The sequence below is a fragment of the Alexandromys fortis genome, unplaced genomic scaffold (assembly GCF_014885135.2).
Source record: "Alexandromys fortis isolate MF-2015 unplaced genomic scaffold, M_Fortis_MF-2015_v1.1 scaffold_229, whole genome shotgun sequence".
In the NCBI taxonomy this organism is placed as follows: Eukaryota; Metazoa; Chordata; class Mammalia; order Rodentia; family Cricetidae; genus Alexandromys; species Alexandromys fortis.
The window spans coordinates 408,148-435,694 of NW_026068122.1; the positions used below are offsets into that span (position 1 = coordinate 408,148).

The 27,547-nt window shown below is 43.0% G+C and overlaps 1 protein-coding gene across 1 annotated transcript in view; it reads left to right on the forward strand.

Annotated features, from left to right (window-relative positions):
• The window catches only part of LOC126490431 (uncharacterized), an 82,105-nt gene that overhangs the window by 30,380 nt on the left and 24,178 nt on the right, over positions 1–27,547 (forward strand). The window contains exon 2 of the transcript XR_007589186.1: positions 27,085–27,194. The gene's annotated coding sequence lies outside the window, so the exon portion shown is untranslated. The remainder of the gene's footprint in view (positions 1–27,084; positions 27,195–27,547) is intronic.

Here is a 27,547-nt window from a genome sequence, read left to right on the forward strand (position 1 = left end):
TTTTCAAAATATTTAAAACCAAATAAATTCAAATTAGGTCTTTTCTTGCTGTCAATGGTGTTCTACCCTTGTTTTCAAAAAGGAAAGCAGGATGCCATGGGGACATCTTGGCTTGATATTAAGACACGAGCCCAGTTAACTGTTAACTCCTCCCTAAGGAACATGACCAGGTTGTGACATCCCTTAAGCAAGAATGACAAACTCTGGACATATGTATGGCTCTTCTGATTCCCTAAGGTGGAGCAGATATTACTAATGGCCAAAGACTTACCCCCCTCTGAACATGGGAGGTCTTATAATTCTTCTTAATATAATAACCACTCCTTCAACCTGAATCACTGCAGCTCCAGGCCTGGAATCTATTTCACCTCTTCGTTCTTGTCCCAAATCACTCTGAAGCTCAAAAGACATTGTCTAAGTGATAGAGGCTCAACCCTGGGCAAGGTCAATCAAGTAAATCATAGGTTTGTTTCCAGATGCCAAATGTTTTCGTCTTAGGCTTTCAAGCTTCTTGTGCGTTCCTTTTCTTCCTCCCCATCTGCCACAACACTTGCTTTCCTTTAAAATGTATTATAGCTTCTTGGGAAGGGCTCCCCGCTTTCCAATGTACTTGTTACCACGGAATCCAATATTAGTGATGAAAAGGTCTGTTTAATCCAACTGAGACTCATCAGCCTGGAATTTATACCACTTACAGAAAACTTTTGGGGAGAAGCTTCCATTAAAATGAAAACAAAAGTTATCTACAAGGAACTGAGATCATTTTGAACCCGATGTAGTGTTGACTGGACAGACCAGAATAGTACAAACAGCATAGGTGGGCGAATGCAACTGTTCAGATTGCAGCTGCCTCATCTCCTTGAGTGTCCTTCAAGAATTTCATTAAATTTCTTTAACGATCTGTTTCCTTGTCAGTAAAATGAGGGAAATAATAAGCTCTCACTGCAAATTGTGAGGATAAAATCAGTTCCTACCTATAAGATGGCATTTAGCTTTACTTTGAATATGAGGTGTTCCTTGAAGGCTCATGAATTATGGACTTGGTTGTCAGCCAATGGGTGATTAAATCCTGAGGGCTTTAAGAAATGATCAAGGATTACTCTTTTAATGTTTTCATGATGGGATGGCCTTATTGAAGGGTACAAGCAGGAAGCAGGGCCAACCCCAGGAACCAGGTCATTGATGTTGCATCCTTGCAAGTTGTGTATTGTTTTGGTCCCTTCTCCTATTCCCTTTTTTGCTTCCTAGCTACCACGATGTAAGTTATCCTGATCTACCATGCCCTTCTTCCTATGATAAATGAACATTAACAATGACCCCTAAGTAACGTCCTCTCTTTAATGTTTACATCAGATGTATTCTCATAGTAACACAAAATCTCACCAACACATTGAAGATATTTTGGCAAATTTTAGACATATGTAAATCCTTGTTATCTCTAAATTTATGGAAGATACTTCATGGAGCAAGAGACTGGGGGAGTCAAGTGGACTTCATCATTTACTCAACAACCAATTGAAAAAGAGGTAAAATTAGGTGTCCAAGGTTGCATAGCAACTATGAAACAGCTAGACATTGACTTTGTCTCCTGAATTTCATGGATCATGTCCTTCTTGACCTTAAGTAAGGTATTATAATTTCCAGCTTCTTGGAGGGAAAATGGGGATGAATGACAGTTAATCTCAATGAACTATTCTAAGGATTAAATCAGTCACTACTTGTAACATAGTGCTTAACCTGTTAGGGTGCATGCTGTTACATAGTCATCATTATAACGGTTATTTGTTTCTGAATCATTTCCTGTGCCCCATCCTCCACCCGGGTGGTTGGCACAGGACATGAGTGTGTGCAAGCAGCCTGTTAGAAACAGCATATGATATTGTTATCCCAGTAAAAGGAGAGGAATGGATGGCTTTCAGAACTGAGAACTCTGGCTGACCTTTTGGTTACCTCATAAATATTCCAAGAAATCTCTGTCTAGTTGTCCTGGGGAAATCCTGGAGGAGTAGCTCAGGCCTCAAGTATCAGAGCTTGCCCCAGATCACCCAGTCTCTCCCATTCTTGGCTATCCTGCAGAAGTCGACCTTTTTAACAGCTTTGTATAAAGTCTGTGTATAAAGCCTGTTCTCATGTTCAAGAGGGACTAGCTTTAGGAACTCCTGTTTGTAGACAGGGCAGACAGTGGTGGGGAAGATCTCATTAACTACTGTGTTCTTCTATTTAACAGTCTGTGCCTGGAAGTGACCACTCTTACTTAAAATTTGTTACTCCATCAAGAGCGTGAAGAGTTGAATTCCGAGAGATTTATCATCTAAAATTTTCTACTTCTTTAACCTCATCCGGGAGTGACTAAGATCATTAGTTGTCCTTAGTGGTCATTTTCTTCTTAACCTTGTATAAATTCTAGAAATGGCAGCTTCATATTCCACTGGTTAATGGCAATAGCATACATACATACATACATACATACATACATACATACATACATACATTACATCCCAGCCACAGTTTCCCTTCTTTCTCTCCTCCCAGTCCCTCACCCCAACCCCTCTGTTCCCAACCCCAACTCTCAATCCATTTCTGTTTAGAAAAAGGCAGGTCTCCCATGAATACCAACAAGACATGGCATATAAGTTGCAGGAAGACTAAACACCTGAGCTACTCCTCCATGTGTTAGGGCTGGGAAAGGTGATCCATTACGAGGAATAGCGTCCCCAAAGCCCATAAAATAGTCGGAGACAGCCCCTGTTCATATACTTAGGTGTTCCACAAGAGGACTGAGCTACAGAATTGTAACATATATGCAGAGTGCCTAGGTCAGCCGTTCAGTCTTTGCGAGCCCCTATGAGCTCAGGTTAGTTGATTCTGTGAGTTTTCCTGCAGTGTTCTTGACCCTTCTGGATCCTACAATCCTTCTGCAGGATTCCGTGAGCTCTGTCTATTATTCGGCTATAATTCATCTGTTTCCATCAATTGCTGGATGAAACCACTTTGATGACAATTGGGCTAGGCACCAATCTATGAGTATGCAGAATATCGTTAGGCATCATTACATTAACATTTCCCCCCTCCAGTCATGTTTGGCTCTATCCTAGGTCTCCAACCTGTGGGTCCTGGTGCTCCAGGCAGTGTCAGAGGTGTGCTTATTTTCCTGGCTGGCACAGGTTTTAGTCTAGACCAGTCATTGGTTGGCCACTCCCTCAATCTCTAGGGCACCCATACCCCAGCACATTTTATAGGCAGGACAGACTGCAGATCAAAGGTTATGTGGCCACATTGTAACCTTTGTAAGATCAACTTAAGAAATGATGGCTTCATGGCTTCCTCTTTGAAGGGATAGCTACATGGATTATATGGAATGGCTTTGTATTTGATCATTTGCATTAGCAAATACCCTTTATATTTATTCAATGCATTAAGTTATAATGTAGCGCCATTCTTTATTATCGCTGAAATTGTTTTTAGGAGTGCCATCACATGGTTCCTATGTTCCCTGAGCATAGCTTTATCTTTTTTTTTTTTTGGTATTTATTCCATTTTTCTTCTGGAACAACAATATCCATTAGACTCATCTTGTATAATTTTGGTCATATTGTATAATCAACCATTTCTATGGAAGCCCCGGCTCTGAGATAGGTGTTAGCAACCATGGTCTAGCATTCTCATTGCTTGTAGGATGTTATTTCTTCTTGGCATCTTTGGTAAGTGAAAAGAGAAACGTGTATTAAAACATAAAAATTTATTAATATTTACATTATAAGTATACCCACTAATTCCTGTTACTTCAAATTCTAGTCAAGTCTCCCTCTCCTTATTGGTACATCTAGTTCTCACAGTAAAAATCCTGAATCTGAGTCTGAACCAGGGAACTTGCATGAGACTGACCTAAAGTCCCCTACGTATATGTGACAGCTTTGTAGTTTGGTCTACCTGCAGGACTCTAACAATGGGAGCAGGTGCTGCCTCTGATGCTCTGTCTGGATCCCGGGGACTTATTCATCATACTGGATTACCTTGTTCAGCCTTAATACATGGGGAGGTGCTTAGTCTTACTGCAACTTGATATGCTAAGCTTTGTTGACATTCATGGGAGGCCTGCCCCTTTCTGAACAGAAACAGTAGAGGAGGGGACTGGGGGGGGTTAGGTAGGGGGAGGGAGTGGGAGGAGAGGAGGGAAGGGAAACTGAAGTAGGGATGTAAAATAATAGAAAGAAGAAAAAGAAAAAAGAAACCTGAATCCTACCACCTACATACTTGACTGGGAATTGCAGTGTCGTGTTTGCAGAACTGCTAACATTTAGTCCCACGGGAAACAGCTTGATCCATCCGAGTCCAGTGCTGTGTGCAGCTCCCTTTTCACTTAGTCTCCCAGTCTCTGCTCATCTCTTATCTTTTTTAGGGAACTTTGTTCCCTGTGCTTGAGTGTAATTTAGTTCCTTTGTCTCATTCTGCATCCCATCCGGGATTCTCCTGATTTTACTTTGTGCATATTAAGCTTTTGTCTTTGTACTGAAGTACTGTATGGAGTTTTACAAATTATTTTTATTTTATGTTATGTGTCTGCATGTTTTGTTTACATGTATGTCTGTGCACCGTGTGCGTGCCTGATGGCCTAGGAGGCCGGAAGAAGATCCCTTGAAACTGGAATTGCAGACGATTTTAGCTGCTGTGTAGGGGGTGGAAGTCCCGGTCCTCTGGAAAAGCAACAGGTGCTCTCAACTGCTGAGCCATCTTTCCAGCCTCAGTCTATACAATTTTGACAACTCTATAGTGCTACCCATTTAGGTTTTTTTTCTCTCCCTGCTCCCTTAGTTCTTCCTTCTCTTTCTTCTCTATGCCATCCTTCCCTTCATCTACTCTTTCTCTTCCTCGCTCCTTCTTTCCCTCTCTGCTTTCTTCCTTCCTCTCTTTTGTGTGTGCATGTGTGCACGCGTGTGTGTGTGTGTGCATGTGTGTGTATACACACATGTGTATGGGAGTGTATTAACCCATGTGTGGAGAATAGAGGTCAATAACGGGTATCTCCTTTATTTCTATTTGCTTTAGTTTTCAGAGCAAGTTTTCTCACTGCACCTGAAGCCTGCTGCTTTGGCTCCCCTGGCTCCCCAGCCAGGCCCTGGGGTCCTCCATTGCCACTTCTCAAGTGTGTGGCTACAGACAAGTGCTGCTGTGTCTGCCTCTTACATGGATACTACAGATCAGAACGCATGTCCCCTCGTGTTTCAGCTAGTACTTTATCAACTGGGCTTTCTTTATTTTCTTTCTTTCTTCCAGTCCTTCTTTTTGTCCTTTTTTATTCTTCCCAGCCTACATTTGCCCCAAGCTCATTGCGTAGTACAGATGGGCCTCGAACTCTCACTTTTCCTGTCTCTGCCTCTTGAAAGCTGGGATGACTGATAGACCTCCTGCCTCTCCCTTGCATATACACCCCTTGACCTTTATTCCACTTTGGGCTGATGAAGCAAGAAGACCTTCACCACATGCTGTTTCCTTAGTCCTGGGATCTGCAACCTTCGGACACCTGAGAAATACATTTCTGTTCATTATTAACAGCCCAGTTTCTAATGTCAGCACAACATTAACAGGAAGAAAATGATCAGATATCAGAAGCAGAACTTTCAAGAAGCACTCTCTGCTCTTATTTTGAAGGAAAACTTCATAATTGGTTTCTCCAAAAGCTGGTTCCCATACTTGGTCTTTTTATAGAGCTGGAGTTGAGATCCTTTCTGCTTGAATTGGGAATCTCTCATTCAAGAAGCAGAACTGTAAGATTATAGGATTAACAGAAAATACCCGTTGTCTTTGAAAGGGTGTTGGAAATAAAATCCTTTTACTGCTCTCAAATTCAGGCAGATCATTTCTGAGATAACTATTCTCTACCGAACTGTTTTCATTTTCCCAGTGATGTCAGCGCTCTGCCTCCCTGGGAGGCCTCCCGCACAGGGATCATCGCACTATCATCTCAGCCCTGGAGATGCTATCTGCTTGTCCTGGCACACGGCCCAGGCCTGAGCCGTGGTGAGAGCAGATATGGCTCCTTCTTGTCTCACCCACAAAGATGGGAATCTCCGCACTTTGAGTGATGGTTTTGCGGTTACAAATGGTGAGAAATGTTGGCGGAATGGAAGGAGCGGTGCCTGAGTTGAGGGCACTGCATGAAACTCAAATGTGGAGTCTTCTGAGGCTCTAAAACACTGAGGACTTTCTTGCTTTCAGAAGTAGTTCTTTGTGGTAAATCACCATAATGATTAGCATCTGAAACTTTCTGTAGGCTGAGGGAACCATACCATGAAAAGACGGAGGAAGTGTAACTGTCACAAGAATACAATGTCATGTTGTTTTCCGTAATGTGACCTTTGATAGCTGTGGTTTCAGATTTGAATGGGTGAGTTTATCAAGAATATAGCAAGTGAGAAAAATGGAGCAATTAGCAGACAGCAAGATACACATAGGCAGATAGGTTGCAAAACATTATCAAGTTGGGCATTTGCAATATCCAGTAGCAATGATTGGAGTAGCGCAGTTGAGAGTACAAGCAAAAGTACCATTGCTTTTTTGGGGAGCCCCACCGAAACCATTACGCTGGAATGACTGATGGAGAGATTCCTGGACACAATATCTCTATGCATCAGCTTCTGGTTTCACGTTTCTACTACGGCTTTTTATACCATGGGAGGGAACAATAGGAACCTCGGCTATGAATGGTTTTACTTTCTGGCAGTTCTCAAATACAACATTTGATTTTTTGGTTGATGTTGTTTTGTTTTTAAAATACCCTTAGATGTTTGCTGCTCTCCTTTCTCATCATCACTGAGTTAGGTGCCCTGGACAGGAAGTTTTAAAATAAATGTGCTGGAGTTCTGGACAAGAGAATCCTCTTCACCCCCAAAGTCTGCTTTTAACAAGTATAAGCAGTATATGACAAGTTGCCGATAGAATACATATTGAACATGTATATAACTAGATTCAATTTTTATTGTCTATACCACTGTTTCCACCAAGGAAACAAAGCTGCCTCCCTAAAAATGCTTCCTGTATTTTATGTGATTAGACTCATAAAAGATTTTTCTAAGGACATTATTTTTCTTCTAAAATTGCAAATTTTCTATATGGAAGCATGTTAGACATGTCATTTCTGCATTAGCTTTGTTGGTCATGTACTTGCTATTTTCTTAAAAGTCTTCTGGAAAAGGCAGTGAGTTTTTTTTGCAAGGGGGGTAGTTAGTGAGAGTTGGGGTGTGAAAGGCTCAAATTGGAAAACAATGGACCATATCTTGAGGTTCATTCAGCTTTAAAATTTTCTGTTTCTAAAATGGCTTTTTATCTTTAAAATACATTTTATATTTAAGTAAATCTGGAGTATAGCATATGGCTCTATTAGTACACCCCTGAGGACTGTTACAGACTATAAATACAAATCCAGCTTAACCAGTGACCAGAGAGCAGTTAAAACTGAATGGCTTTTTGTCCTAGGCCTACCTCTTAGCAGCATTTCAAGCTAATGCAGGCTGTGACTGTAGGTGTAACTCAGGAATAGGAAAAGAGCATGTTATGTCAATTGCAATCAGTCAGTGCACGCTGTACCTCCTTCAACGCTGTGCTTGAATTAAATTTGACTCACCAAAACATTCCTTTCAAAAGATTAAGTTTATTTTTAGTTCTATATATGAATGTATGTCTGTGTATGGATATGTGCACATAAGTGCAGGTGAGGTCAGAAGGTGCTGGGTCCTCTGGAGATGGAGTTACAGGTGTAGTGAGCCATCTGGCATGGGCGCTGGGAAAGGAGCCCAGGTCCTCTGCAAGGGCAGGGTGTGATGATCTTAGCCACTGGGCCATCTCTCCAACTATTCTATTAAATCATTCATTAGTTCCAAAACAGGTTCAAATTGAAGTTCTTCAACTGCAAACAACAGAAACTGGCTTAGACTAAATTTAATTTTAATGAAATTATAGGAAAATTAACTGAGAACTTAATAGCAAGGCTACAGTACTTCAAGGACTTGCCTATGTTTTTCTACCTGTCTGTGTCCACATTCTTTGCAGCATGCTTTTTTAGCTTCTTATCAAGTAAGAAAGACTAGTTTTTATCCCCCTTAAATGTGGAATGATCCTGTGACTTGCTTCTTTCACAGGAATGCATATATACCATGAAGGGACAAGTTAGAACCTGGGCTTCAGTGAGCCTTGTGAGTTTCTACTTTCTCGCCTGGAAATTTGCCCAGCTGAATGTGAATACACTCAGCTGAGAAATATGGAAGAAGAGATAGCGTGAAGAACAGCAAATCCCAGCTCAAGGAACTCTAGCCCAACAAGCCTCCTGTTCACTGAGCCTGTTGTAGATTTACGTGCACACCTCTGATGTCCAGGAAGGTTGCCATGTGTACAGAAGACTAAGATGGTCATTATCAGACTCTTGAGATAGGTTAGTGCTACTGAGTTTTAGGATTGTTGGCTGCACAGCAAAAGCTTACAAAGAAGGGTAAGTGTTTTGGGAAACAGTGCCCTGGTGACTCCTCTATAGATAGGCCACTTGAGATGCTTTTCATCATTCTTGGACCCTATTCATCCCTGAGCAAAATATGTTAATTGGTTGATCTTAGATCAGAGACCTTAACCTAAATAGGATGGACTAAACTGGTTTAGCAGAATTGTCTTGGTTATAAAGGATAGAGGACAAGTATAAAGGAAAAATCAGTAATCTCAGGAGGCTGAGGTAAGACCATCCTAAGTTCGTGGCCAGGATGGACTCAATAATGAAATCTCATCTCAGAAGCAAAACGAATTAACTACAGTAAAATTTCACAGAAAGAAGTTCCTTAAAGGTAGCTGCTATTTCTGATAAAGGAAAAAGAGATCTTGGGTGCACGGATCACAGGTTTACTCTAAGCATTTTTTCCGTGTACTCACTCAACAAGGAAGTCTTAGTCTTAAAAAGGAACCTGGAAAGTCATTGTGCTAGGCAGTAATGGCGACTCATTATCAGGAAAAAGAGTTCAGAAAGAAACAGTGTTAAAAGCTGAACTCTGCGAGGTAATGAGCTGAGAAAAGACACAGGAGTGGCCAGGAGCCCAGGAGACTTTTGGGATGTTTAAGTTTGCATGAGTCAAAGCTATCACAATAAGTCAAACTTATACCTGCTTTGCCCTAATCAGGAGACAGGGATGTTGTGTTTGTAGACTCTGTTAGTTCCCATAGTTTACCTCATCCAGATCTGTTTTTCACCTCCTCCACTTGGTCCTGATATCTGCTTTTATGGCTAACAGGCCAAAGAACATCACTTGTTCAGAGTAACACAGAGAATGTGGAAAGGTCTGTGTGGGCCTTGAGACTGGTGCTTGTTAACAAACTTATTTGTTTCTTATAAACAATGAGGAATTGTTGGAGGTATGTGGCAAAGGCATTTCGTCTTGCTTAAGTCTGTATTTCAAAGAGATTAGACTAGATTAATAAGAATACTGTACTTTAAAAACATCCAGCCGGAAATAAGTTGAACAATGACAGCTAGGGACAGCAAAGGAGGGAGATCAATTAAGCCATTGTTTTGTAGGCAAGAAATGATGACTTCAGTTAAAGGGAATGAAATAGAGAAATGGGAGGCTGGTTAAGATCTATAAAAGGACATCCCCAAAGGAGATCTGAAGACCCCAGTGTCATTTATCTTTGAAACCTTTGCTGTCTTCTTGGAGCAAACTCAGAATTTAAAAGACTTTCATGTCTCATAAGCAGGCTTCCCTGATGTCAAATGAGATTCATCTTCCCTGGAGAAGTTGGTGATAAGTTTATGTCTACATGATGCCAGAGTATAAAAAACTTTTCTTCATTTGAAGCAAAAACCAGCTCTCCTTGGATTCATTCAACTTCAGAGAGACCAGAGCAGTCTCCACACCCACGCGGAGTCATGGCATCAGACACAGCGCTGTCAAAGGCCAGCACTGAACTAGAAGCAGATGGGAAAGTAGTCTTGCCAGAGACATCATCCAAATCTTTTGCTTTGTTTTTCGTGATCAGAGGTTAAATGTTCAGAGAAAGTGCATATGATGCTGTAGTCACAACTGGACCAACTGAAATAACAAAGAGGAAGTCGTCTGCAGCAGCAGGGACAAAAAGAGCACTTGCTAGGAAATTCGTGTTTACTTGCTGGGGAGGGTAGAGGAGGAAAAGGTAGCATCCTTACTCAAAGGGGTTAGAAGAAAAAGCAAAGAAAATATGTGTAGTTGAAGAGTTTATATGTGATAGTGTGGACTCAGAGAAGATAAAAAACCTATTGGATATCTGTCTGTCACCTATCTATCTGTCTGTCTGTCTGCCTGTCTGTCTGTCTATCCATCCATCCGTCTGTCTCTCTCTATCTTCTATACTTGTATTCAACAAATACCAAAAATTATAATAGTATGTTACACACATGTCACAAGAATAAAAACTGTGGACTTCCTTTGCTCTGGTTGGAAGCCTGGATATTGGGAAAATGCAGCTATTCATACAAAGAACAAAGGCTTGAGCAATTGAAACCTGTTGGTGGTGTTAGAAGGAAGACAATTGGTGTTGTGATGGGCGCCACTCTGTTGTGATAGGAGCGGTGGGCTACGTTCCTGGCACCCGGCCGCCTGCACGGCTAGCTTTATACCCAAAATAATTACATGGAAACTGTATTCTTTTAAACACTGCCTGACCCATTAGTTCCAGCCTCTTATTGGCTAGCTCTAACATATTGATCTAACCCATTTCTAATATTCTGTGTAGCACCACGAGCTGGCTTACCAGGGAAGATCTTAACCTGCGTCTGTCTGGAGTGGGAGAATCATGGCGACTGCCTGACTCGGCTTCTTTTTTCCAGCATTCTATTCTGTCTACTCTGCCTACCTAATTTTCTGTCCTATTAAAGGGCCAGGGCAGTCTCTTTATTTAACTAATGAAATTAACACAAAACAGAAGACTCTTCCCCCATCAAATTGGGCCTCAGACCTAGATATAGATGTTTAGTTCATCTTCAAGTGATCTAATTTTAAGTACAAGTGGACTTGACTCAAAGATGACTTCTACACATTATAGTCTCATCATTTGGTCACCTTCTCAACCACATGACTTTTAAACTGGGCTGAAATTTTATCATCAACTGCACAATTTTACTGCATTGTGTTGCTGCAATGTCTATGTGTGCACATGCTTAAAGCATTGATATGTTGAATAAAATGTTTCAAATTTACATTCCATATTTAACTTTCATGGTTTTTTTATTTTTAATACTTATTATTTGTTAATTTAGTAAACTAGGTTGTTCCAGAGAATGAAAGCAAATCTCTCTCTCTCTCTCTCTCTCTCTCTCTCTCTCTCTCTCTCTCTCTTTCTTTCTCTCTCCCTCTCTGGTTTTTTGAGACAGGATTTCTCTGTGTAGCCCTGGAATTCATTCTGTAGACCTGACTGACATTGAACTCACAGAGATCTACCTGTCATTGCCTCCTGAGTGCTGAGATTAAAGGTGTGAGCCACCGCTGCTCAGCCCATCTGTCTTCTCTTGACAGGAGAAATATTCTAACTTCAATTCAGGAAAAATCAGAGAACTATATAACTAGTGGTCAACTAAGAAGCTGCCATTTATGAACAACTGATTACTGACTTTACTTATGCTCTTTAAATTGTTAAAAATAAAATGAATGGAACACCTCCACTCCAAGCCATGTGACTGGGACATGTGGAACTCAACCAAATGCAGCCCAAGCTAGAAAGATGATGAGAGGGCTCCAGCAACACCTCTGCATCAACCAGGAGCCTACCCAGATCCAGGGAACCTGTAGTTGGTCACTATTATGATCTGTTTGTGATGAAGAAGCATGGTCTTGCCCGGCACTATGATAGACTGAGCAGACCAAGGAGACCCACAGGCAGGCCCGGGAGTGATCCACCCCAGGTTCTGAGGAGAAAACATGGGTCAACCCAGCACCTTGAGGCACCAGGCAGACAGTCATTATTATGGTGAGCAAATGTGTGGTGTGGTATGGGAGAGCGACACGGAATGGTTCATAGGACAGGGGTACATCTGAAGAGAAGAAAGAGGTGAGGAGCAGAATGAGGTAGGTGGCTTGATTGCTAACCCAAGTCATGGTAATGTCTGAGCCAGAGCTGCTTCTGAGATACATATTTGGTTTTATGGCTCTGATGCAGCCCCTGTGCTGTCTCTGTTGCTGTTGGTAGCTCCTGATACCACCAAAGCCAGAATGGATAGGGCTATACAGAATTGGTCCCTTCCCTCACTGACTGTAACACTACGGAGAACTGGTTTGGCCCATCACTGGCAGAAGCACTCAGGAAAGAGGACCCTTCAACTCACCTGAGCAGCATGATAGAGCTGACCCTGTTCACAGATGCATGGGTGAGATGGCCCTTAGGGAAGGAGAATGAGAGAGAAGGTCACGCCCCTCTCCTATGCTATGTGAGGGAAAGATGCTTTCCTCTTGCCACCTGCAGCAGGTGGCAGACTTGACCTAACCCCTCACCAGCTGCAGAAGGTGGGAGACCTGACCAAAAACCCGTTACCAACTGCAAAAGGTGGGGGACCTGACCAAAAACTCCTCACCAACTGCAGAAGGTGGGGACCTGACCCAACCCCTCACCAGCTGCAGAAGGTGGGGGCCCTGACCCAACCTCTCAGCAGCTGCAGAAGGTGGGGGCCCTCACTTAACCCCTCATCAGCTGCAGAAGGTGGGGACCTGACTTAATCCCTTGCCAGCTACAGCACTCAGGAGAACAGGCCCTGCACCTCTTCTGGGAAGTACAGTGAGTCGACTCTGTAGACAGGGTGAGCCGGCCCTGAGGTGTGTGAAAGGGCATAGCTAGTACCCCCTCCCTAGTCTGTGGTGTTGTGAAGGGAGTGAGGAAATGATACTCTCCCTCCTCACTCCTACCACCTCTAGCTGGCAAGGGAATGGATCCTCCCCTTTACCAGCTGCAATGCTTGGGAAAGTTGGCCTTGCACCTCATCTGGGCAGCACAGCAGAGCTGACCCTAGTGAAGGGTACTGGTGAAGTATGTGAGAACATGAGTAGTGGAGATCTGACTTCACCCCTGTCTGCCATATGGTGGTGTGGGGAGGGGAAAGATGCCCTCCAGTCACCTGTGACTGCTGGGAAGTTGGCCCTGAGGTCATAGGAGCAGTAGAGCTGTCCCTGTCCTTCACCAGCTGCACTGAACCTCTCCTGGGTAGCATGGTAGGGCTGGCCTTGCCGGTCCTGGTATGGGAATGCTGAGCCTGAGGGTGTGAAAGCAGGAGAAATGGATCCACCCTTCGCTTTTTGTTGCAAAAAATGAACTAGCTGGGGCAATGCTGGAGAGATCACCCTGGTGGTGCGGTTGGTAGAGAGAGAAAGGACTGGCCAACCCTGCAACTACTCAGGCCCAGAACTAGGGTTATGGGTCAGTCCATCCCCAACATCTACCTCACCTATGATCTGTGTGGGAGGATATGAAGTGGCCAGTCCTGCAGACCCAAAACAGCAGAATCTCCACAACAAAGGGCAGCAACATGTTATCTAAGAGGAGTTCCAGTGAGGGCCCAGCATCAATAGTATAGAAGAAAGAGAGGGCTCAAACAGAACTTCGCAATGAACACTAGAAGTAAAGGTATATGGACAGAAGGTTTCTCTGTGACTCACTGTGTCATACTACAGCTTCCATGGTGAGATTTTTCATTTTTTCCTTTCTTCTTCCTGTTTTCTATTTTCTCTTAAATTTTATTTTATTTTGGGGGTTGGGGATGCAAGGGCAGAAAACAGATATAAAGGGTTGGAGAAAGGTGTGGGATCAAGATGCATGAAATAAAAATAAAGTTAAATAAATAGAGAATGCACTTATAGCAGCACCTATGGCAATGTCAGGTGAAGAGGAAAGTAAGCTGTTTCAGTATGGTGGGAGATCTCTTCAGAGAGGCAGACATGTTGTCTCCAAATCTGATACCATAAAACTAAGTGCGGGCCAGCATTGCTTCCCCTTGGTCACTGGGGCAGGAAAAATTGAAGCCTACGCTTTTCAAATGAGGAAGTCGAGAAAGGTTTCTGCAATCCTGGGCACTACTGGTCAGTCAGGGAGCATCTCCTGGGGTACAGGAGACACCCATGCCCGAGAAACAGCAGTGGGGCAGGCTGGGTTACTCTGCCTTGATGACTCAGCCTTTGGGAAGCATGCCCCCCCCCCCCCCCCCCCCCNCCCCCGAGACTTTCTCTGTCCCTGACACAATGCCCCTAGTGAAATAATTAGCCCTGCTTTACTCTCAGAAGGATGAGAGTTTGGGTGTGAGGCGCCCTGGGCCTGACCTGCTGTGTCATTGCTGGCACCTGAAGAACAGCGTCTGCTTTCTCTCCCCGCTAGGGCTTTCTGTCTGTACTGAGCACTTTATGGCATTGTCTTTGTGCTTTTTTCTCTACTCCTGTTCTGTCAAAGGTCAGGGCAGTGTGTTTGGCTTGGTGAAGATGTCTTTTCCCCATAGTTAAGATGCTTCATTTTATCAAAATGCTTCTTGGGATGAGTACAACTCAAAGGAAAAGTGATGCTGTATTTAAGGTTTGGCCTTCACAGGTTTCCGTATCCTGTCATCTGGAGGCCTCTCTCTGCAGCATGACAAACACATTAACTGCCCATGCACCATACTAAAAACGCCCACCTTTAAACTTTATAAGGATTTTTATATTCTTATTTTATAAATTATTTGGCTTTAAGTAAACTTTCATTTAATTTTGTGATTGGTTTATGAGTTCTCTATAACCAATAAGTATATTTTAGGAGATCTGTGAAGTGAGAAAAATGAACCATAAATTGCAGTAGACATAGTGAAATCTTTATGAATGCTAACTAAGACAGTTAATAACATCAGCATGCTGGTGACCTTTTGCAGGCATTTAATTAGATATTTATTAATTTTAATTCTTGTAATTTTTTTGCTAGTTCTGAAGCAAAGGAACTGTTTTTCTACCCAAGTTTGCCTTACAGATTTTCTAGGACCCCAACAAGCTCTCAGTTCTGGAGTTTCATTGCTCTGCCAAGGCTTCAGTAAAATGGCACCTCTCAGAAGATTTTGGCTCTAGCACCCTTTTGTACTCTTAAAAAAATATTGAGAACCCCTCCCAAAATTTTATTTTTACTTTGCATCTTAAAATATGGGTTCTATAAATAGCTATTTATTGTGCTAGAAGTTATAACTGAGAAAACTTATTTAAAATAATTAATTGATTATATGATTGACATATTTAATTTATTTTTTGAGAACTTTACATAAGAGTATGCTCTCCGTACTCCAATTCCTCCCCTGTCCCAATACCATCCCTCTTATATTCATGACTTCTCTTACAATTATTATTGTTTTACATATATACATACTCATATGCTTACAATTTAGTTTAACTAGTGTTGCCTCTATGTACATGGGTTTAGGACTGACCACTTAGAATTGGAAAACTTATGAGGAGACTCATCGTTGAAGAAAACTGGTTCTCCCTTCTTCCGCAGTCACTGTCTGCCGGTAGCTTTTCATCTAGAGGTGAGCTTTTTAAGATTTATTCCTATCCATTTTGACATGTCAACAGATGTGATCTTTTTCAGGCAACCATATCGTTGGGAGTTCAGGGGAGCAACATCCTTACCATGTCTGGGAGACATTGTCTTGGTCCTTTGGCTTTCATAATATTTCTGCCCCCTTTCTGAGCTGCTGCTTGAGTCTTCGGCATTGTGGTTGTTGCAGATGTCACAACTGAAGCTTGGTAGTTTGAGAGACAGGATCTTAACTTTGTGGTCTAGTCTGGTTGTAACAGTTTTGGAGCTGGCCTCAAACTTTCGGCAATTATCTTGTTCAGCCTCTTGAATGCTGAACAACAGCCTTCAGTTGAAATTAATGTTTTAATTATGACAAACAATTACATTTCTTTAAATAGCATAGCTAGAAAAGTGACATTTTGTGAATCTCTTTGACAGATGACTTAGTGGAAGGCATGTTCTCCTAGTTCATTTAGAACTTAACCCGTTCCTGTATATGGGTTTGGTTGTGGTTAAAATAATTAGCTTCATCTAGATATGTGTTTGTAGAAAAAAGGGGTATATGTTAATAGGTTTTCTTATGTGTGTGTGTTTGTGTACGTGTGTGTCTATCTGTGTGTATGTGTGTGTATACATGTGTGTGTCTGTATATGTGCGTGTGTCTGTGTGTGTGTCTGTATGTGTCTGTGTGTGTATGTGTGTGTACGTGTGTGTTTATGTGTATGTTGTGTCTCTGTGTGTGTCTGTGTATGTGTGTGTCTCTGTACGTGTGTGTCTGTGTGTATATCTGTATATGTGTGTTTGTATCTGTGTGTGCGTCTGTGTACATGCCTGAGTACATAGGTGTATGTGTATTTGGAGGCCAGAAGTCAGCGCTGAGTCTTTCTCAGTTGCTTTCCACCTTATTTTTGCTTTTTGTTTATTTTATTTTATTTTTTAAATTTATTTATTTATTGAAGATTTCTGTCTCTTCCCCACCGCCGCCTCCCATTTCCCTTCCCCTCCCCCAATCAAATCCCCCTCCCTCGTCAGCCCAAAGAGCAATGAGGGTTCCGTGCCCTGTGGGAAGTCCGAGGACCACCCACCTCCATCCAGGTCTAGTAAGGTGAGCATCCAAGCTGCCTAGGCTCCCACGAAACCAATAGGTGCAGTAGGATCAAAAACCCATTGCCATTGTTCTTGGGTTCTCAGTAGTCCTCATTGTCTGCTATGTTCAGTGAGTCCAGTTTTGAGACAACCCAGAATTCTTTGCCTTCACTAAGCTAGCATGGCTGCCTAGCAAGCTCCATGGACCCTTCTAACTCTACCTTCATAGCACTGAGGTGACAAAAATATAAAGTCACCATGCCTAACTTTTATGTGGGTGCTGGAGATCAAATTCAGGTCCTCAGGCTTTTGCAGCATGCAGTTTACAGATTGAACTCCCCATCTTTTTGAATGCAAATTTCTTGAATGTTATCAGTAATATAAAATCAGAAGTGAGCACAGTAAAAAATTCATGCCATATTCAACACTGTAAGACAGTTTGTGCTTCGAAGATAATAATCACACAACCTGCACAGTACCTGGGTCTGAGTGCCGTGGATGCCCACCTGTTCTGGCGAGTACTAATGGTAATCCCTGCCGAGTAAGTCTAATTGCAGCTACAACACTCGCTCGGGTGCCTTTCCTTAGACAGGCATCAAGACGCATTATGAACTTCTCATTTTCTCACGCAGAATGATAGAAAGTCAGGTATTCAAGGATTGAAAGGCAATATAATGGGTAATTACTCCCATTCGTAAAATATATGCTTATGAAAGGTGCCACTTCTGTCTACTGCAGGTTGGTGGCAATGAAGACATCAATACCACTGGTGTGGTTTTTGACATGGCCTTGATGTGCTCTGGTGCTGGCGGCTTTCCTATCTTTCCTTGTCACAATCACTGCAAATATAAACATAACAGAAAGGGGAAACAACTTCTTAATGTTAACATCTGAGTCTCGGGGACCCAGAAGTGTACATGAGAATCCCTGTGGTACCCGGCCTTTATGTAAGCAGCTAAGATGGCGCCAGATGCTTCTCAAAAGTCCAGTCACCTGGAGCTGAGAAATGTGTTCATTCTCATCACACAGATATGGAGGTGAGATGCTACAAACATGCTGCTTGCTTGCCATGGAGAGCACATGGCAAATGTGTTATAAAGATGAAGTGTAATCATGACTAGTACAATGATAAGTTACTGAAAAACTTTCCCTGGAGATCTCTGGCAGCATTCCTTGGTGCTTCTATTGTTGATGTTTGACGAGACTCTTTCCTCTGAAGAGGAAATCCCCGTTTTTGTCTTCATTCTCCATGCTGAGACCGTTGTGACTTCTGGGGACTTGCTCCTGTGTACGCAGGGAAGAGAGTCCCACTAAGGAATTCCCACTGGTGTGAGGGCTCCAGAAATCTGCAGTCATGTTTTCCTCAGCTCTTGCAATCTAGTCTAGACATTCTGAGGAGGTGGAGGATATAATTACAGCTTGAAGCACTTTGCAGGCACCGGCGGGGCAACTCCTGCCGCACATGTGTGACTCAAGTCCCAGGAGGGCCGTGAAATCGGATGACTCACTCGCCGAGATAAGCTGGAAGTGAAACGTTAGAGGTCCAGGGTCCAGTTGTCTTCTCTGCATTCCCTTTAGTCAGAACTGCTTCCCCCATTTGGCCTGTGCAGTTCAAAGCAGCAAATGTGTCATGAGCTCTTACTAGAAACATCCCCCTTGGGGCCACATTGCGTCTGCTATTGTGCTGCTTACGCCCTGATGGTGGCTCAAGACTCATTTCTGCTTTGGGGGCGTGGTTTGCTAATCTGAGGCTGCTTTGTACGGATGGCACCCCAGTTGGATTCTGTCTGCAGCAGGTGCCTCCATGGTGGAGGCTGGAGGGCAGAGCAGAAACTGGCTGGCTTCCCCTCATGAGCTGGTCTGATGAGATTACAGCTTGTGCTGGGTACTCCTTTCCACGGTTACAGCCGGCTGTCTCTCACTGACGGCAGACATTATGTTGGTGGCTAACTTTGTGTTTAAAAGGTTAAAAATTACTGTGCTTAAAAGAACTATAAAGCACGATTGGATTTCCATCACCTAGTCTTGTACAACTTTAACAAAACGGTTGTTTATGCAAGATAATAGGTCACAAGGCTAACCATTGTTTATACTTCTGTAAACAAAAGCTTGTCTTGCTTGAGATAACCAAGACTTTGCAAAAACATTATGTAACCTTCTGCTTGCACGTAAATGTAACTTTATGTTTCATCCTTTATAAACCCCTGACTAATGTGTTTGGGCACTACACTTAGGGAATCCTATCTTGGATGTAAATCTGAGACCAGTTCATGGATAATTTCTTAGTTTAAAATTTAATGATGGTCAGACTGGTGAATCCATGAACTACCCCAGATGCAAAACAGCAGCAGCAACAACAACAACCACAACACGCACGCACGTACACACACACACACACACACCCCACAGTTCAGGTTTAAAAAGAAAAAAGAAACACTAGATCCCCTTTTACTGCCAGGTAGATAGAAAATGCATGTATTTGCTGTTATAGACTGAATAGGCCATCCCTCCCAGTTTCCTAGGTTGAAATTTTAATCCCAGGTGATGATAGTATGAGGAAGAGGCTCTAGAAAGTGATGAAGTGATGATGGTGATGTCTCCCTGACTGGATAGTGACCCCATATGAGAGAAGTGTGATGATGGTGGAGTCTCCCTGACTGGAATAGGTGACCCCATAAGAGGGAAGTCTAATTATGGAGTCTTCCTGATTGGAATTGGTGATCCCATAAGAGGGAAGTGTGATGGCGGAGTCTTCCTGACTGGATTCATTGACTTTATAAGAGAGACTCCCAAGAATTATTGGCTTGTCTCTTCACTATGAGCCAATGTGGCAATGGCAACATAATAAAAATGCCTCTTACATTCAAAAGGCTGAAAATTTTGGCTGGACGTCATAGCCAGAGTTAATAAAAACAAAATGAAAAAGTCGCTTGAGATTGCTAACGGACTGTGCCCTCAGCCTGCTTGTTTAACCTTCCTTCAGAGAACAATGTAACAACCAACCGTACTTGCCATCGGTTTCCCATGTAATGAACGTTTACAACATGAAATGAAGCGAACTGTAATCTTTTTTGTTTTGTTTTGTTTTTTTTTCGAGACAGGGTTTCTCTGTAGCTTTGGAGCCTCCTGGAACTCCCTTTGTAGACCAGGCTGGCCTCGAACTCACAGAGAATCTGCCTGTCTCTGCCTCCTGAGTGCTGGGATTAAAGGCGTGTGCCACCACCGCCCGGTGCGAACTGTAATCTTAAACTGTATACTTCTCCATCCCCAGACCCATGAGTAATTCATGTTTTATGATAATCATTAGCTTGAAACGGCAAATGGGCTGAAAGTGGCTTATATGTGCATATCAACTATAGCTATGAATATTGCTTGGAAACAAAGATGTTTGCAATACTGTTTGCTTTATGAGTCATCTGGGGTCAGTTGGGGTTGGTGGCTTTATACTTTGTAAAACTGTTAAAAATCTTCTGTAAAGTATCCTTCATTCCTTCCCCATGTGATGCTCTATGTGCTGTTCAAAGAGAAAGCAAAACCCCTTATTAGAGACAGACAAAACAGTGAGACTCACACAGACAGACAGACAGGGACAGAGACAGACAAAGGGACAACTTCACAAGACAGCTTCAGGCAGGCACAGATTCAGTCATACAACAGACAGTTTGAACTCAGTCTTGGCTGAAGGAGACCAAAGTGAAGAGCTTTGTTTCTTCTCTAAATGCAACACCAATGGACTATCAGTGACTTAGAGTTTATGATTAATGTTTATGATTAATGCATTCAAACATATTTTTTTTACTTCTCTACCTCAAGAACTTTGGAGAAATATATTTCTATTGTCTTGGTTTATGTTTGTGTTGTTATTTTTATTGCAGTGCAAGCTAAGATACCAAGAATATAAGACAAGAATAAACAAATGATGCTGAGACATTTCAGTGCTATCATTGGTGAGAGCATGCACCTGATGGGCACAGTCTGCTATTCCAGCTGCTCAGGAGGCTGAGGTGGGAGGTTCATAGGTTCAAAACTTGCCTAATCTACAGAGCCCAGTTGAAAGCCAGCATGGGCAACTAAGAGAGAGCCTGTTTCAAAAGGAAAAGCAAAACAGAGGCTTCAGAGAGAACTCAGTGGTCGAAGACCTGAGTTCTTAGGTTCATTGCTACCCTTGTAACTAACAGAAAGTCGAAAGACAGAGAAAACCTGGAGAGAGAGGACACATACTCTGAGACTCTACATAGATGTGAATTCTGGTTCTCCCACTTCACGGTGGGGTGATTATAAGTAACGTTAGCTTTCTGTGCATCCAATTCTTTGTATGTAGCTTAGGAATAATGATTTGTCTCTTCCTAGAGTCTTGAACATTAAGTCAACCTATGTCTATAAATGCTTTTAAAGATTTAAAACACTGCCAGGCACACAGAATGTCCCATTAGGAATGAAGCTGCCATTGCTCTGCTGATGATGGTGGTGAAGATGATGAAAATGGCATTATCGACTCAGGCTCTGAGCAAAGGGATAAAAGTTACATCAGCCCGAGACAGAACCTCTCCTCAGCAGCGTGCAGGCAGAATTGAAAAGGGACAACTTCTTTACTATGTGATTTAGTGTTGTTCGCTTCTGTGTGTGTCCTCAAACATTTGTGTCCTTGAGTGTCACCAGGAGACTGTTTCCTGTAGTTGTGAAATACGGTAACGTTGACAAGTGACTGTTGCACTACAGAGCATGAACAACAACAAAATTTCGGAAGGGGCACACAGAGCAAGGGGCCATAAGCTTAATGTGAGTTGGGAGGAAGCTGTTGGCCCGTCTCGTCAGTTAGGACTGGAAAATTGGTACCCAGTGCTGCCCCAGGAGGCTAGACGTATTATCATACTCAGAGCCAGGGGAGTAAGTTAACAGGAAAGAATAACATTCAAACACACAGATCCTCCCCAGAGAGATAGCAGGGGGTTGAAGAAGTTGCCTGGAGAAGCAGTTCTCAAAGTGTGGCTCACAGAGCCTTGGCTACAGGACCTGCAAAAACCAAAGTCCCACAGGCCTGGCCCAAGCTCTACTGAATCGGAATCTCTGGGGTTTCATGAGCCCTCCAGATTTATTCACGTTCTTAGGACTTGAGAACCTCCAGTCAGGAGGAAGATGGGTGTATGCTAGTAAAGGTCACATATAAGATTTTGTGCACATTTATTGAAATATTTCTAAGCATCTATTTTTGTGCCGAGTATTTGCCTTCGCAGGCGCCTGTGATCCATATGTTAATTCGGTCAGATATGGTGATAGGTCGCTTTACAGGTGAGAAAACTGAGGCTTACACTGAAGTTTGGTAATTATTTGTTCACAAGCCTTTGGGACCTGCAATAATGAAGTCATTGAGGGGTACAAAGAAAAGAAGAGGATGGGTTATAATGACTTATTGGAAGATTGTCTAGACTAGCACTGTCCAGAACTTTCTATTCTGGTAGAAACATTTCTACATTCTGTGTAGTCTGACATGATGAGTATCCGTGGTGTAATGGAAGAATGGAATTAATAGTTTAATTAATTTAAAGATACATGGCTACCCTTTCTGACAATGTAAGCCTAACATCCTAGAGCAAGCAAGTGATGGGACAAGGCTTAGCCCCAGGTCTGTTCAACTCACAAAACTATGATTTTGTCTAATTTTTTTTTCTGACCAGAGATTTTCTTGCCTATGCTCTCCAAAGGACTGTGATATCTTCCTGGTCAAGTGTCTGGGAAATTACCCTGGGAGCTACGATGGCACTAAGCACCCGAGCTTCACTCAGTCAATTGGAGGAATGAATGGAAATGGGGCACGGCAGGCGTTGAAAACACTTTCCATGGTGGATGTGAGAGCCAACTGGTCGCTTTCAGGGCAAAGAGAATGGGGGAAGACCTTGTCAATCCAGAACAGTTACAGCATCCTGCTGGCCTTTATGTTAGTATCAGACTGTGGATGAGCTAGGCAGAGTCTGCTGGAGAACTACTGTTTTAAGCTAAATTTCAGGGCCAAAGCATGCTTTGATATATTTTCTTGCTTGACCATGGAGCTGATGGAACATTGAAAACTCCTGCTCCCGGGAATTATTGGTCTCATCAGCCCCGTCACTTGCTCAGATGTCCCCCCTCCCACTTTTCTTTCTGTCATTCAGTGATGTTGTCATTCCAGGCAAGGGGCTGGCAAATGCTTCCTGTAGAGATCCTGATAACGACTATTTTAAGACTATATAAGTACAGCCTCTCTGTTTCATATTCTTTATGTGAGGTTTGCCTTTTGTGGAGTTTCACTTTTGCCTTTTTCAGCAATCCTTTTTAAATATAAGACTCACTAACTAGGATTTGACTTGCTTCTGTGTTTAAACATGAATAAGTACAAAGACTTTGGGTAAGTTAGTTTCAACTACTGGCCAGGAAGGGCATTTCCGATGCAAATTGCTCTGGTCCACCTTTTGAGAAACACTGTCCTAGGTGGAAGGATTCAAAGAGGTGTATTTAGTAAGTAGGCCTTTTCTTTGACAGGTCAGGGAGCTGAAGCCCAAGAATAGGGAGCTAGGACTTTCTCCGAGAGTTTGAGTTTGGGCTACATAGGGACCTATGTGTGTGTAAAGGGGATGATAGCATCAACCCAGGAAGAGATAGGAGACAGGAAGGAACAGAATCACTGGTGATTTAATTTATAAAGTGTCCCCAAAGATGGCCACTTCAATGCACTTTCAACAAAATCTCCTTTGTGACTTCAGTGGCTCTGAGTCAGCTTTTCTGGATGCCGGGTGAAGATGCTGTAATGGGCGCAGCCTCCTCTGGCCACCAACCTTCTTTGATCCTCCTCTTCTGAGGGAAATATCCTTGAAGGAATATTCTCAAGTAGTCATCCAAATCTTTAATCCTTTAAACGTGCAGGCCTTTGTGATGAACTGGGCAGGGCACACAAAACTCTTTGTACACAAAGGCAAAAGAGATAGAGCTGTCAGTAGGCCAGGCTCAGAATCGGGAAACGTGACTATCAGTCTCGTTTCTATCACCAAATACCCTAAAAGGGCAAATTTCTCAACAAACTCTCTGGGACTTGCTGTCTCCTGTAATAATGGGGAGAAGCAGAAAGGGCCCTTTCGAGCTTCTTTTTGTTAGGTATTGTCAGAAGATTGTCAGCACTATTTTCAAAACTCATCCTTGCAGCCCTCTCTTTTCGCTCAGTCTGTCTGTCTGTCTGTCTCTCCCTTTCTATAGGGAGAGAAGCAAGCAAGCAAACAGCCATAAAAATGAAAACGTTGACTTTGGCCACGTCTAGTCTTTCCTGGCAGCAATTATATTGCTGGGAAGCTCGTTCATGTTCACGTGTAAGTCAACAGTCCTCTAAGGTTTCTGGAAAGAGCCTGAACATTTCCTTACAGGTCTGAAGACGGGAACTAGCTGACAGCATCGACTTGGGTTGGGGGAAGCACATCCAAGCCCTCACCATTTACTAATCAATTATAAGGTGAACCAGTTGAACACATCAGTAACTTTTGGACAGTGTTCTGGTCCATTCAGGGATGCAGTTGGCTTGAATTTCCTGGGTCTGATGCCCCTGGAAGGATAGCCACACCCCCACCTTGGGAGGACAGCCACTTCTGGCAGGATTTACTTAATTCTGCCTTTAACACATTGTGATAGGTGACACACAGGCCAAGGGAGTTAAAACTCAGTCGCACAGAGTTAGTGTTTGGTTTTTCACAATGCTTCTGTTTCTTTGCTTTTAAACCCTAATGCATTATGTGTTCAAAGTGGGGGGTGGGATAGTGTCGTAAAATTTAAAACACACAAATGCAAGAGGACGCCACTCAAATCACGTATAATCCCCCAACTCAGAAATGACCACATTAGTTTAAAAACAAACAGGCAAACAAACAAAAGCCACGTTTGCCTTCTTCTCTAGTCACAGAAGCAATGTGTGCTCAGTGCTCTAGCAAACACGAAAGAGAAGTTAGTTATAGCTAATTCCTCGGCTGATGAGGCTTCAATGAAGCCCTTTGTTGTCCAGCCCGCTGCTTTGCTCACTTCAGTGTTGTTCCCAGGCCCCATGCTTGCGAGGCCTGTGAGAGGCTCAGGCATGTTTGCTTTAGTGCTTTGGAATGATGCCTCCCTGAGGGCTGGACCCAGGAGAAGCAGCATCTCAAACACACAGGGGATACCACCGTCCCTCCCTGTACTCAGCAGAATTTAAACAAGATGTCTGGCACCCTTCCAAAGGGGGCTTCAAGCTAGTGTGAATGCCAGCTGGACTCACAGGCAGCAATAGGACCCAAAACGCTGCTGTGTTTGCTGAGTGAGCTGCTGATGCATTATACTGGTGACTGCCTTCCTCCCCAAACCAGTTCCTTTGCTGCCGCTTGATTAATTCTGCCAGGGACACTACTGCTTTTCTAATGCCCAACATCCTCTCAGTTATTTGCATGAGACGAGGTCCAAGAGCCAGAACTTACTATGTAGTTAAGAATGACCCTGGCTCTCGATCCTCCTGCCTCTGCCTCCTAGATCCTGGGATCACAGGCATGAACGCCTAACTCAGCCTCCACTTTCTTTGCCCACTCTGCCCCCATCTTTTTCTGCCTTCAAAAAAATGCTGAGTATTATCTTTTTACTAGGTATATGAGAAGCAGCAATGTAGCAAACACTTTGTTGGTTTTGAAAGTCTAATTGATTTGGAGTAAGTTCTGGTCAGTTGGCAGCACTACTCAGCTGGTCTGTTCCACTTCAGGGAAGCAAACATTTAACCCAAAGGGTATGATGAACACTGAAAAAAAATTTAACAAAATCTAACCAATCCATATGTTTTACTTTTTTTCTTAAAAAAAAAAACTTAGAAAGTTTCCTTTCTAAACTTTATAGGTTTTTTAATCCTCTTTTTTTTTTCTTTCTTGATGACGAGCTTGCAAAAACAGTCTGCTGCCTCTTAGGAATGCAAATGATCTATAAACCTATAATGACCACGACATTAAAACAACAACAACAACAACAGAGTATTGTAATTTTACTATGTTCCAGGTACTGGGGTACATATTTTAAATGAATGATTTTAATGAATCCTCATAAAGCCACAGTTTAGAAGGAGGTTGTGTGATCAGAGCCTGAATCCTAGTCACTTTTGCTAGAAGATGTCATTCTAACAGATTTCTTAGTGTGGGAGGTGAGAGTGGGCAGAAGGAGAAAGGATATGTTTTGGTCATCCAGAGAAGGACACTTTGAAACCTGAGCCATCTAAAGTTTCTAAGCTTCTTAATTCTTAATTTTTAAATGTTAGAAATTGAATTATGTTGGTATTTCTTTCTCCAACCTTTCAGGTTTTTTTTTTCTATCTGGCTGATAGATAATTTGCAGTTTTTTTTTGCACTGGTACAATAGATATTTCTTACCAGGTCCCTTGAAAACACTATAACACATATGTGTTTGACTATGCAATTAAGAACTTAAAACTATGGTACTTATAAATCTTTGAATTTTTATTATAGACAGAATATAAGTTAAAGTCTGTACTTGAGGGGCTGGAGAGATAGCTCAGTGGTTAGGAGCACTGGCTGCTCTTCCAGAGAGCCCAAGTTCAATTCTCAGCACCCACGTGGCAGCTCACAACTATCTGTAACTCTCGTTACAGGGTATCTGACACCCTCCCACTGCATATATACAGTCAAAACACCAGTGCCCGTTAAATAAGTAAACAGTTAAATAAATAAATAAATATTTCTATGGCATCCAGCAATGAGGGCACCATTGTTGAGTTCAGTGGCACTGAGTCACAGGGGGCAAAGATTTGGTGTGTGGGTTCAGGCACTTGACAAGGTGACCACACAACTTTGTCCTGGATGACGTTCAGACCCCTTGGGTAGGTTTCTGGAAGGAAAAGCCTTCAGTACAGGGGATCTCAGTGTGAGAATCTGGGGCATATGTGGGTAAGTGGTAGGGTTAGGAAAGAGGTGCAAATATTTTAAGCAGAAGGAGGTTTGGGCAACCAACTTTTTCAGGTTTGCATTGTCCTTTCTTACAATATTTCCATTGCTTTGTGTGAGAAGGGAGAGGAAGACCCCCTCCCTTGTCCCAGGTCTTGTATAAATATCTCCAAATATCTCCTCTGAATCCCATAGCAGGTACTTTGAGGTAGGTAGGTGTTGCTAGTACTTGTCCCATTTCAGGGGGGGACACCAAGGCCCTGGAAGCATCCTGAAGGCACAGAATGGCTAATCTGAAGTTTCTGTTTAGTGCCTCTGGACTGAAGATTCCCATTGCGCCCAGAAACACAGCTCCATGAGTGTGCTGAAGGCCAGCAAGCATTTACCAAGTGACAGACAGATATACTGCAATGCAACCAGCAATATTTTAGTGTCCCGTTCCACCAAATACACAGAGGAAGGAGTCAAGACTAGTCTCTGGGGGTGGGGGGTCGGGGAGCGGCATTCTTCACATGCTTCCGTTGTTTTCTAACTGAGGACACTTGTGGTTTTATTCCAGAAATTACTCCACCCTTCCCCCGCTTCAGTTTCACTTGATAGAACGAAGAGGCCGTGAATGAATGGCAGAAATTGTTTTCGGGGAGTGACCGGGCAATGTGGTGACTTGCGGTGAGTGAGCTCATGGAAAGGCATTTTTATTGGAAGTTTCTTGCACTTCAAGCCGCCTGCCCCGGATGACTGCTCTGAGAGCCTTGCTTCACAGCAGCTTGCCCTGAAAGTCTTGCTGGACCCCTTCCCTCTGGCTGAGCGAATCTCCCTCGCTGACCCATTTGCAGTCAGCCCGTGGGATTTGTGGGATTTGTGTCTGAGCCAGGGGGACCTGCCCTGGCAAGCTAGTCAGCCATCACAAGGTTCCTTTCGGAGACAAACTGTCCTGGAGCCTTCAGGCCTTCCCTAGTCCTCCACCACGGGAAGAAGTAACTCCTAAGGCCTCTTGCTTTCCTTGGATTGGAGTCGGGAAG